This window comes from Octopus sinensis, linkage group LG13 (assembly GCF_006345805.1).
Source record: "Octopus sinensis linkage group LG13, ASM634580v1, whole genome shotgun sequence".
NCBI classification, from domain to species: domain Eukaryota; kingdom Metazoa; phylum Mollusca; class Cephalopoda; order Octopoda; family Octopodidae; genus Octopus; species Octopus sinensis.
Genome location: NC_043009.1, coordinates 60,898,517 through 60,908,489, shown reverse-complemented (window position 1 = coordinate 60,908,489; position 9,973 = coordinate 60,898,517). Strand labels below are relative to the sequence as shown.

The 9,973-nt window shown below is 34.5% G+C and overlaps 1 protein-coding gene across 2 annotated transcripts in view; it reads left to right on the top strand.

Annotated features, from left to right (window-relative positions):
- Positions 1-1,376: 1,376 nt before the first annotated feature.
- LOC115218357 (cyclin-I) overlaps positions 1,377-9,973 on the top strand; it is a 34,343-nt gene continuing 25,746 nt past the window's right edge. For both annotated transcript variants that reach the window (XM_036508428.1, XM_029788122.2), the window contains exon 1: positions 1,377-1,606. The gene's annotated coding sequence lies outside the window, so the exon portion shown is untranslated. The remainder of the gene's footprint in view (positions 1,607-9,973) is intronic.

Here is a 9,973-nt window from a genome sequence, read left to right as displayed (position 1 = left end):
TAGTCGTAGGATATATATATATGTATGTATTTGTATGAAACAACTTCAAATGTTAATGTCGACGGAGCAGGAGAATTCTTCAACGTCTTGTCTCTCCCTATGTCTACCTCTCTTTCACTCACTCTCTCTGTTTTTCTCTCTCTCTCTCTGTTTCTCTGTCTGTCTCTCTCTCTCTCTTTGACACAGTACCTCATATAAAGTAGTGCGTTAAATAGTTTAAAAACATTATCACAAACGTTACAGATATAATTACAGTTTTTTAAAGACTGAAAACATTATTAACTGCTTGATTTGACCAGGCATTAAAAAAAAAACAGTTAATAACTATAAATAGTTGATAATTTACAGAATCCAACATCATTTCGACATGTCCTATTGACATTTCATCATAGAAAATAATCCGTTGTTAGCGGCTTCTTTTAAATCTTATTACAAAATGAATTGCAAAGCATTAGAATAGCATTTTAATTGAGATTTTATAAATAAAAAGAAAAAGATTATTTGATGATGGTTTACAAAGTTATTAATTAGTTGAGCTGTTTATGTTAACCGAGAAGGTAGCGGAAGATTATGTATAAATTCTGCAACGGTTCCATAACACTTAGGTCATGTATCGCATCAAATTATCGAAAGTAGTTCGTTATAACTGTGTCTTTTTTTTCAATATATTTTCTCTATTAAAATAAAAGCATGCTGTTCTTATGTATGAAATATTTGTTTTAAAACAAGCATCATGTTTTGAAAATTTGAAATTCTTAATTAACGTGTATATTGGACAAGTACAAGATGTACGAATTCAAATAACATTGAAGTATCTCTCCGCCGTTCTCGTTGCCAACTCCACCACAAACACATACATACATATACAACATTATGTATACACCTTCTACACACACACATATACTTACACGCATATACACACATACATACACACACACACACATATCGTACCTGTTATCTAAACAGATTAATGACATACACAAAAACACGCATATACATTGATATACCTATACCTGTTATATAAACAATTTACTAAACCACACGCACGCACACATAAAAGTGTATGTTACACACATATTGTGTGTGTGTTTAGGGTCTATGTTTGTGCATATGTATGTGTGTGTATATGTATGTGTGTATGTATGTATGTATGTATGTATGTGTATGTATGTGTGTGTATATGTACGTATGTGTCTGTATATGTACGTATGTGTGTGTATATGTATGTATGAGTGTATATGTATGTGTGTATATGTATGTATGTATGTGTCTGTATATATGTATGTGTGTGTATATGTATGTATGTGTGTCTCTCTCGCTATATGTATATATGCATATACATATCTATATATATATCGGTTCACCTTGCTTCCCCTCACTTTCTCTCACGACAGCCAACGGGGAAGGAACCGTCGAGAGGAAAGTCAGTCCCCACTCGACAATTATGCAGCAACAATTGCACTAACAAGGGCACAATTATAATATTAAGGGCTGCGGTTTATATATATTTATATATATAATATATATATATACTAAACCTCAGCTCTTTTATGTGTTTTGCCCACACCTTGGTTGCAAAAAAGGCCAACTGGATGAGGTTTTCGAGGTGAGTCACCCCCAAAATTTTACCAAATATTGATACCTTATATACATAAGTAAACATAACTAAACAGGGGGGAAATTAGGGGTTATATATATTATATATCGATCATGATTATCTGAGTGGCGTTAACACATGGCACAGTTAAAGGTAAGCAGGATGGGGATCGAACCTGGCACTTGGGTGTTTGAGTGAAAAGTGGTGTAAAAGTTTTGTGTCTATTAATAAAGTTCTTTGCCTATATATGGCTTTATTGATCGGTTTGTTGTTGTTGGACATCGATATTCGATTTTTTTACTTTCGCAAACTTTACTATTTTCTTTCAGCTTCTCATATGAATTACATATGTCAATAATAATAATCATAATGCAATGCGAAATGTAATCCAAGCCGAGGAAATGTTCGCGTACAGTAAGTAAGTAATTGGGAGTATTTTTCGGTCAAGGCTAGACCGATACCAGAAGTAGATATTTGTAATTTATTGCAAATCACAGTGATTATTAATGTTTGTAGAAATAAATAAACAATTGTTAACAAAACTGGAAGGTAAAAGGTCAGAGAATAAATTACATCTGGAAAGTCCCCAGTGGAAGTGAAAACGGTGCGCTAAACTCCGAGATCGCCTCCTACATTAAACATGAACGTTTATAATAATCTATTGTAATATTATATAAATAAATATATATGCGTGTGTATGTCTGTATATATGCATGTGTGTGTATGTATGTATGTATGTATGTATAATAATAATCATAATGCAATGCGAAATGTAATCCAAGCCAAGGAAATGTTCGCGTACAGTATGTAAGTAATAGGGAGTATTTTTCGGTCAAGGCTAGACCGATACCAGAAATAAAATATTTGTAATTTATTGCAAATTACAGTAATTTTTAATGTTTGTAGAAATAAATAAACAATTGTTAATAAACTGGAAGGTAAAAGGTCAGAGAATAAATTACTTCTGGAAAGTCCCCAGTGAAAGTGAAAACGGGTCGCTAAACTCCAAGATCGCCTCCTACATTAAACATGAACGTTTAAAATATTCTATTGCAATATTATTATATAAATAAATATATATGCATGTGTGTATGTATGTCTGTATATATGCAAGTGTGTATGTATGTATGTATGTATGTATGTATAGGCGTACCATGTACCACATCAAGAGTTGAGATTTTTGCTTTTTTGGAACAAACTTTCGCGATCTTTCTTAGACGTGTACATCTGTCAGTCTGTGTGTCGGGAAGTCTTTCCAGTGTGTATATATATATATATATATATATATATATAATATATATATATATATATATATATATATATATATATATATATATATATATATATATATATTTATATGTATGTATGTATACTGGATGGACCCAGGAACATTCGAGATTGCGTAAACTACAAATGAGGAAATGTGAAGAATGTTTAAGAGATTAAACTTGAAGACATTCGCTTTCACTGTAAAGAAAGCTGTTTCCCTACATTCATGTAAAATACGCTTACATGCATACATTACATATATACTTGCATGTAGTGTGTATTAATATATATATGTACATATATATGCATGTGTGTGTATACATGTATGTGTGTACATAGTATGTCTTTACATATATATATATAATTACATATATATATATATATAATATATATATATAATCAAAATAAGCAACAAGGGTATCCAGAGGTACCTCTGGATATCCTTGTTGCTTATTTTGATTATAATCACCCCATTTTGGATTATATGGATAATGCCATACTAAATTCTGGTGCCTTTAACTTAAGTACCATATTCAACTGAATCTAAATTTTACCGAACTTATATATATATATTATATATATATATATATTATATATATATATATATAAGTTTAACAATTAAGGATAATCTCTTAATAAGGGATCTTAACAAGAAATTATCGGGTAGCTAGCGTGAAAACCTCATAAAAGAAAAGAATTCGAAAATAATTTTTTTCTTTTGAACAAATTAATTATATCTATATTGTATAGAGGGCATTATTACACATAAATGCCTCACACTAGGAGGGACAAAGTCATTACTACCAAAATTATACTAATTATATAGTATAATTTTGGTAGTAATGACTTTGTCCCTCCTAGTGTGAGGCATTTATGTGTAATAATGCCCTCTATACAATATATATATATATATATGTATGTATGAATATAAAATTTATTTTTTCATTGATCTGTTTTCCAATGTTAGCAAAGATTAGACAGAAGGTAACTAATTAAAGCAGGAATTTTGCGGCCAGATGCTCTTCCTATCGCCAACTCTAATATTTTTCATGTGAAAGATATTTGATTTTAACGGAATTTTGAATGCACACAGCTAATGGACGATTTATAGGGGGAAAATATCGTCAAACACCACTGTTTATAGCTAACCATAGGTTGTGAACATTCATGGTCACACATATGGTCTCTCAGACTCGTGTGTGTATACATACATAATACAAAACGTATATATATTTAGGCTTGGTTCTTAGTTAACCAAAGCCTTGTAAATGGATTTGGTAAATGTAAACTGAAAGAACACTGTTATATTTGTGTGTATCCTTGTCTAGAGATTATGTAATGATTGTAAACGAGCATCACTGTCATATAAGCGATCTTATTTGTTTTTGATATTCCATGGAAAGCAGGTCTGGCCATGGGAAATACTACCTTGTTTGGAAACTGATGGAGGTTGGCAACAGTAAGGGCATCTCTGGCTGCAGAGAATCTGCCTCAAAATTTCATCTGATCTGGTGGATGTTAAATGATGAGGATATATATATATATATATATATATATCATAATAATAATAATAATATTAGGGAGTATAACTCCAAACTTACAGGGAAAAATTCAATTTATTATTAAATCAAATTTCACAATATAAATATATAAAATATAAATTAGAAATAAAAACCACTATTATGCAACTCAAACATTGATTGACATAAACCAAAACATAAATAACAAATAATATATATTTTTATAAAATATATAAATAGATCTCAAAAAGTATAAAAATGGATGATCAATATATAATAAGTAATAAGTAAAAAATACTTATATATTGATCATTCATTTTTATACTTTTTGAGATCTTGTTATATGTTATTTAAAAATATATATTTTTTATCTTATTACGCAAAGAAATTCTTATATATATACAACAGAATCATTTGTGATTATCAATCCAGACAAAATACTTTATAAGCTTTCTGTTAGTACACCAGGCTAACAAAACTGTTTAAATTAGTAAAGAACTCTGTGTATTGTTGCAGGGTCTGAGGTTATAGTTCATCATCATTCTGTATTGTAAATCTGTGGTTGTGCTTCAGTTATACTGGTTTTTTACACAGAATGATATATATATATATATACCTTGTCTTTTATATGTGTGTATATATATATATATATTTTACAATATATAGTCCACACTGCTAAGTGGTTGGTGTTAGGAAGTGCATCCAGCTGTAAAAATCCGGGCAAAACAGTCACAGAAGTCTGCTGGCCAGCTCTTGTGAAACCATGCCAGCATGGAAGGCAGAAGTTAAACGATGATGATGATATATTACAATATATATATATATTATATATATATATATATATATATATATATATATATATATATATGAGGTGGTGAAGCATGATATTTGAACTTTGGGCCTCACAGGTAATGACTAGTGAGGCTATGGTGATATGCTGTGCTTGAGAAGACCCCGCCTCAAGCCAAGTGAAATAGTCATGGTTGATGCTGGTGTCATATAACTGGTACTCGTGCTGGTGGCATGTAAAAAGCTCCTTTCAAGTGTTGGGCCTCATGGAGGCAATGACCAAGACCTTTGGCATTATGTCGTGCTTGAGAAGAAGACCCATCAAGCTGAGCAAAATCGCAGTTGTGGCAGATGCTGGTGTCATGTAAATGGCACCAGTGCCGGTAGCACGTAAAACCACCCATAACACTCTAGAAGTGGTTGGCATTAGGAAGGGCATCCAGCTGTAGAAGCCATGTCAAATCAGACTGGAGTCCGGTGCAGCCTTCCAGCTTGCCAGCCCTGGTCAAACCATTCAGCCCATGCCAGAATGGACAACGGTTGCTAAATGGTGATGATGATTATATATATATATAATCATCATTATTTTGATGTTCACTTTCCATACTTATTTGTGTCTGACAGAATTTGTTTAGGCAGAGTTTCTACAGCTAGATTCTCATCTTGTTGCCAACCCTCACTCATTTCAAAATAGGGTTTCATTTCTCTGTGTCCACTCATGTTTTCACAGCACATTAGAAATGGATGACTCTGCTAGTATGATGGTGATAGTGATGTTTGCTATCATCATTTGCTGTCTAGGCAAGGAGACACTTACATGCACACACACACACACAGGTGCAGGTGTGGCTCTGTGGTAAGAAGTTTGCTTTCCAACCACATGGTTTCAGGTTCAATCCTCTGTGGTACCTTGGGAAAATGTTTTCTACTGTAGCCCTGGCCCAATCACAAAGAATTGAGAGTGGATTTGGTTGAGGGAAAATGAAAGAGGCTCATCTCACGACACACACACATGACTATGTTTCTTGATATCTCCATCACTTCAAACAATGGTCACCTGTCCACCTCTGTCCACTACAAGCCACTGACACCCACCCACACCTGCGTCCACTATTCTTCTCACACAGAACACACTAAATCTACAATTCCATCCTCTCAATTATTTCACCTGCAGCATTAATTTGGATTTCAAATCCTGATGTGAAAGAATACAACAGTTCTTACTGAATTGAAGTTACCCTCAATTCGTTGTAGACCCTGCACTTTGGTAAGCCAGAGCTATTGTCTGTGCCACAGCTCTCCTACCCACTTCATGCACACCTGCAGACTGTTCATACAACCTTTTGTGTCACTCATTATATAGGTGAAACAATGCTATTATATGTGCCAGGCCAACCCATCACTACCTACTTCAACACAACAGGCCATTCCATCACTCATTTATGTGTTTGTGACACCAACCGATCGTGGCCGTTGCCAGCCTTGCCTGGCACTTGTGCTGGTGGCACGTAAAAAGCACCCACTACACTCACGGAGTGGTTGGTGTTAGGAAGGGCATCCAGGTGTAGAAACACTGCCAGATCAGACTGGGCCTAGTGCAGCCTCCTGGCTCCCCAGACCCCAGTTGAACTGTCCAGCCCATGCTAGCATGGAAAGCGGATGGTAAATGATGATGATGATGATCATACACCATAGGTCCATGTGTTTGTGTGTGTCTCTCCTTGTCTTGACATTGCATGATAGTTGTGAGCGAGTGTCACTGTCATATAAGTGGGGTCATTCATTTCCAATGTTCTGCAAAAACATGTCTGGCCACGAGGAGGAAATATTACCTTGCTTGGAAATAGGTTAAGGTTGGGGATAGGAAGGGCTTCAGGCTTCAGGCTGTAGAAAATTTGCCAAATTAAACCCTGTCCAATCCATCAAAGCATAGAAAGGTGGGATCTTTTCCTTTTGAACGGCAGTTTTCAACACAATTTCCAGTTAACTAAACACTTTTAAACTTCGTATACTAGTAGAATGTGTTTATAAAACATCATTTTTTCTTGGCTTTATTGATAAAATTCTATGGGTGACACCACTAGAAAAAAATCCCATTTTCCGTAGCGGTGTCGTATGAAAATGTCACCCATAATTATAACCCTAGTATCGATCTATTGCATTTCAATCTGTTTTAGGGTTAGGATTAGTTAGAGTTAGGGTTAAGGGTGGGGGAAGGGTATCTTTTTTTCTTCGCAAATGTAAATAAACCCAATCTGTTTCTGAGGGACATATTCATATAGCACGGAATGTTTTCACTCCAAATGGAGGTGAGCGATTGGTTAAAATTGCCGAAATGCTCGATTTTAAAGTGGAAATATGTTACAAACTATAGAATTTTATCAATAAAGCCAAGAAAAAATGATGTTTTATAAATACATTCTACCAGTATACGAAGTTTAAAAGTGTTTAGTTAACTAGAAATTGTGTTGAAAACTGCCGTTCAAAAGGAAAAGATCCGAAAGGTAGACATTGAAACAATAATGATATTTATTATGCCTCTCAGTTTTTATCAGTGCTACCATTTTTAACATCAATTCTGTATGTGTGCATGTTATTTTAGTGATCAGGTCTTCTCCAGCACCAGGTATTACCTATGAACACAGTCCTTTGTCGACTTTCTGGTTGAGATGCAACATTTCAAGATCGGGCTTTACCATTTCGTCCCAATTGTCCTATGTTTGTTTCTTTCACAATTTCCATACACTTTAAATGCACATCATTTCTTTACACAGCTTTCATTTTTCATTCACTTCACATGCCCATACTAATGCAGTTTGTTCATTAACCCTTTAGCATTTAAACCGTCCATATCCAGCCAAAATATTCTACCTTTTTTGATCTTCAAATTAGCCAGACCCAGCCTTTCCTGCTTACCCTACAATAGAATAATATTGTAATCATTGAAATCTCAAAGCTATAAGGTAATGCATGACTAATTCTTATCAATGAGAATAAATAAGCATTGCATTTGACAGAGAAATCTGAATGCCATGGGTTAATATTTTATTCATATACACAAACAAATTAACCTCTCAAGCTTTATTACATAATTTCTTTTAATCTATGCAAATCATTTTGCATTTGAGGCCCACATTTCTCCACCATGCACCACACTAGCCGTGTGGTAAGTAGCTTGCTAACCAAAGTCCCACTGCGTGGCATCTTGGGCAAGTGTCTTCTATTATAGCCTCGGACCGACCAATGCCTTGTGAGTGGATTTGGTAGACGGAAACTGAAAGAAGCCTGTCGTATATATGTATATATATATATATGTGTATGTGTTTGTGTGAATGTGTTTGTCCCCCTAGCATTGCTTGACAACCGATGTTGGTGTGTTTGCGTCCCCGTCACTTAGCGGTTCGGCAAAAAAGAGACCGAAAGAATAAGTACTGGGCTTACAAAGAATAAGTCCCGGGATCGAGTTGCTCGATTAAAGGCGGTGCTCCAGCATGGCCGCAGTCAAATGACTGAAACAAGTAAAAGAGTAAAAGAGAGTATATGCCTCATACAATCTGCTTTTCGATCTGTGAGAGAGATATTTTATTACCAGCAGAGTTAATTGCCCTTTAAATTCATTTCCACCTTATTCTTACTCAAGCTGCTACTCTGTTGAATGTAATGCCTACAGAACACCTGGCCTGACTGCTAATTAGATTGCTTAAGTAGTTAAAAACTATGAATTTTCGGAGCCTTCAGTGCTTGTTGCCCCTAAGTACTTTCTGCCTATGAAGACTACCTTCTCTCTTAGCTTGCCTCTGGTCCCATTGTAGCTCTTGTATATGAATGAGTCATATGGAATGGAATTCCTAGCTACACCTTTTCTGTATTTTGAGCAAGGCTAGTTCCCTGATGATAACGGAGTCTTATCTTCTCTGCTACTTATTAATACTTCAATCTTTACTAACCTTACTTTGAGGCTATTCGATTCCAGGTTTTTCTTGCTTGTCTGGAATTTCTTCTCTAAATCTGTTAATCATGATTAAGTTATAAAAACTAGATCATCAGCATCTGTGGGTTTTCACTCTGGCCAGTATCAATCTCTACAATACAGGTCTTCACTTTATCAAATGCAATGAAGGAGGCCATAATTTGGCAGAAATGTAATTGGGTCTTGAGTTTATGCTGTTAGTCATTCTAAACTCTCATTTATTAACATTTGAAACACCTGAGTAGATGATAACGGTCATACTTCCTTTATTGACGTAGATAAGAATTTAATTAAGTATTTGCTAGCTCCAACTTCAATTACATCACACTGGAATTTTTTTTTTTATATACAATATCCAGCCGGTATTTCCTATCAACTGCATTACTTTCGTGTTACAAAGTAGTTTCACTTTGTAGGATACAATTATGTGACCTGGAAAATACCTACTTTTGGGAAAATTTATATTTTCACTTTCATGTGATTTTGCACGAAATGTTTTATTTTCAGCAATTTTATCTTAACTCTTCAGCATTCAGATTACCCTGTGAAATGTAATGTTTATTTATTCACGTTGTTTTGAATTAATCAGGTATTGTCTCCTAGCTAAGAGAATTCAGTGATGTGATTGTTTATGTTCAGAATGACATTGTCAGGTGGATACGAGAAGCCAGTTTGGGCTGATTTGAACATAAAACGGGTAGAATATGTAAGCTGGAAATGATCAGTTAAAATGTTTAAGGCTTTATATGTTACTTAATTGTTTTTTCCAGTATGGTGTTGGGTAAAAATGAGCTTAAAAACCATGGGGTTACAAAGCAACATTCTTAC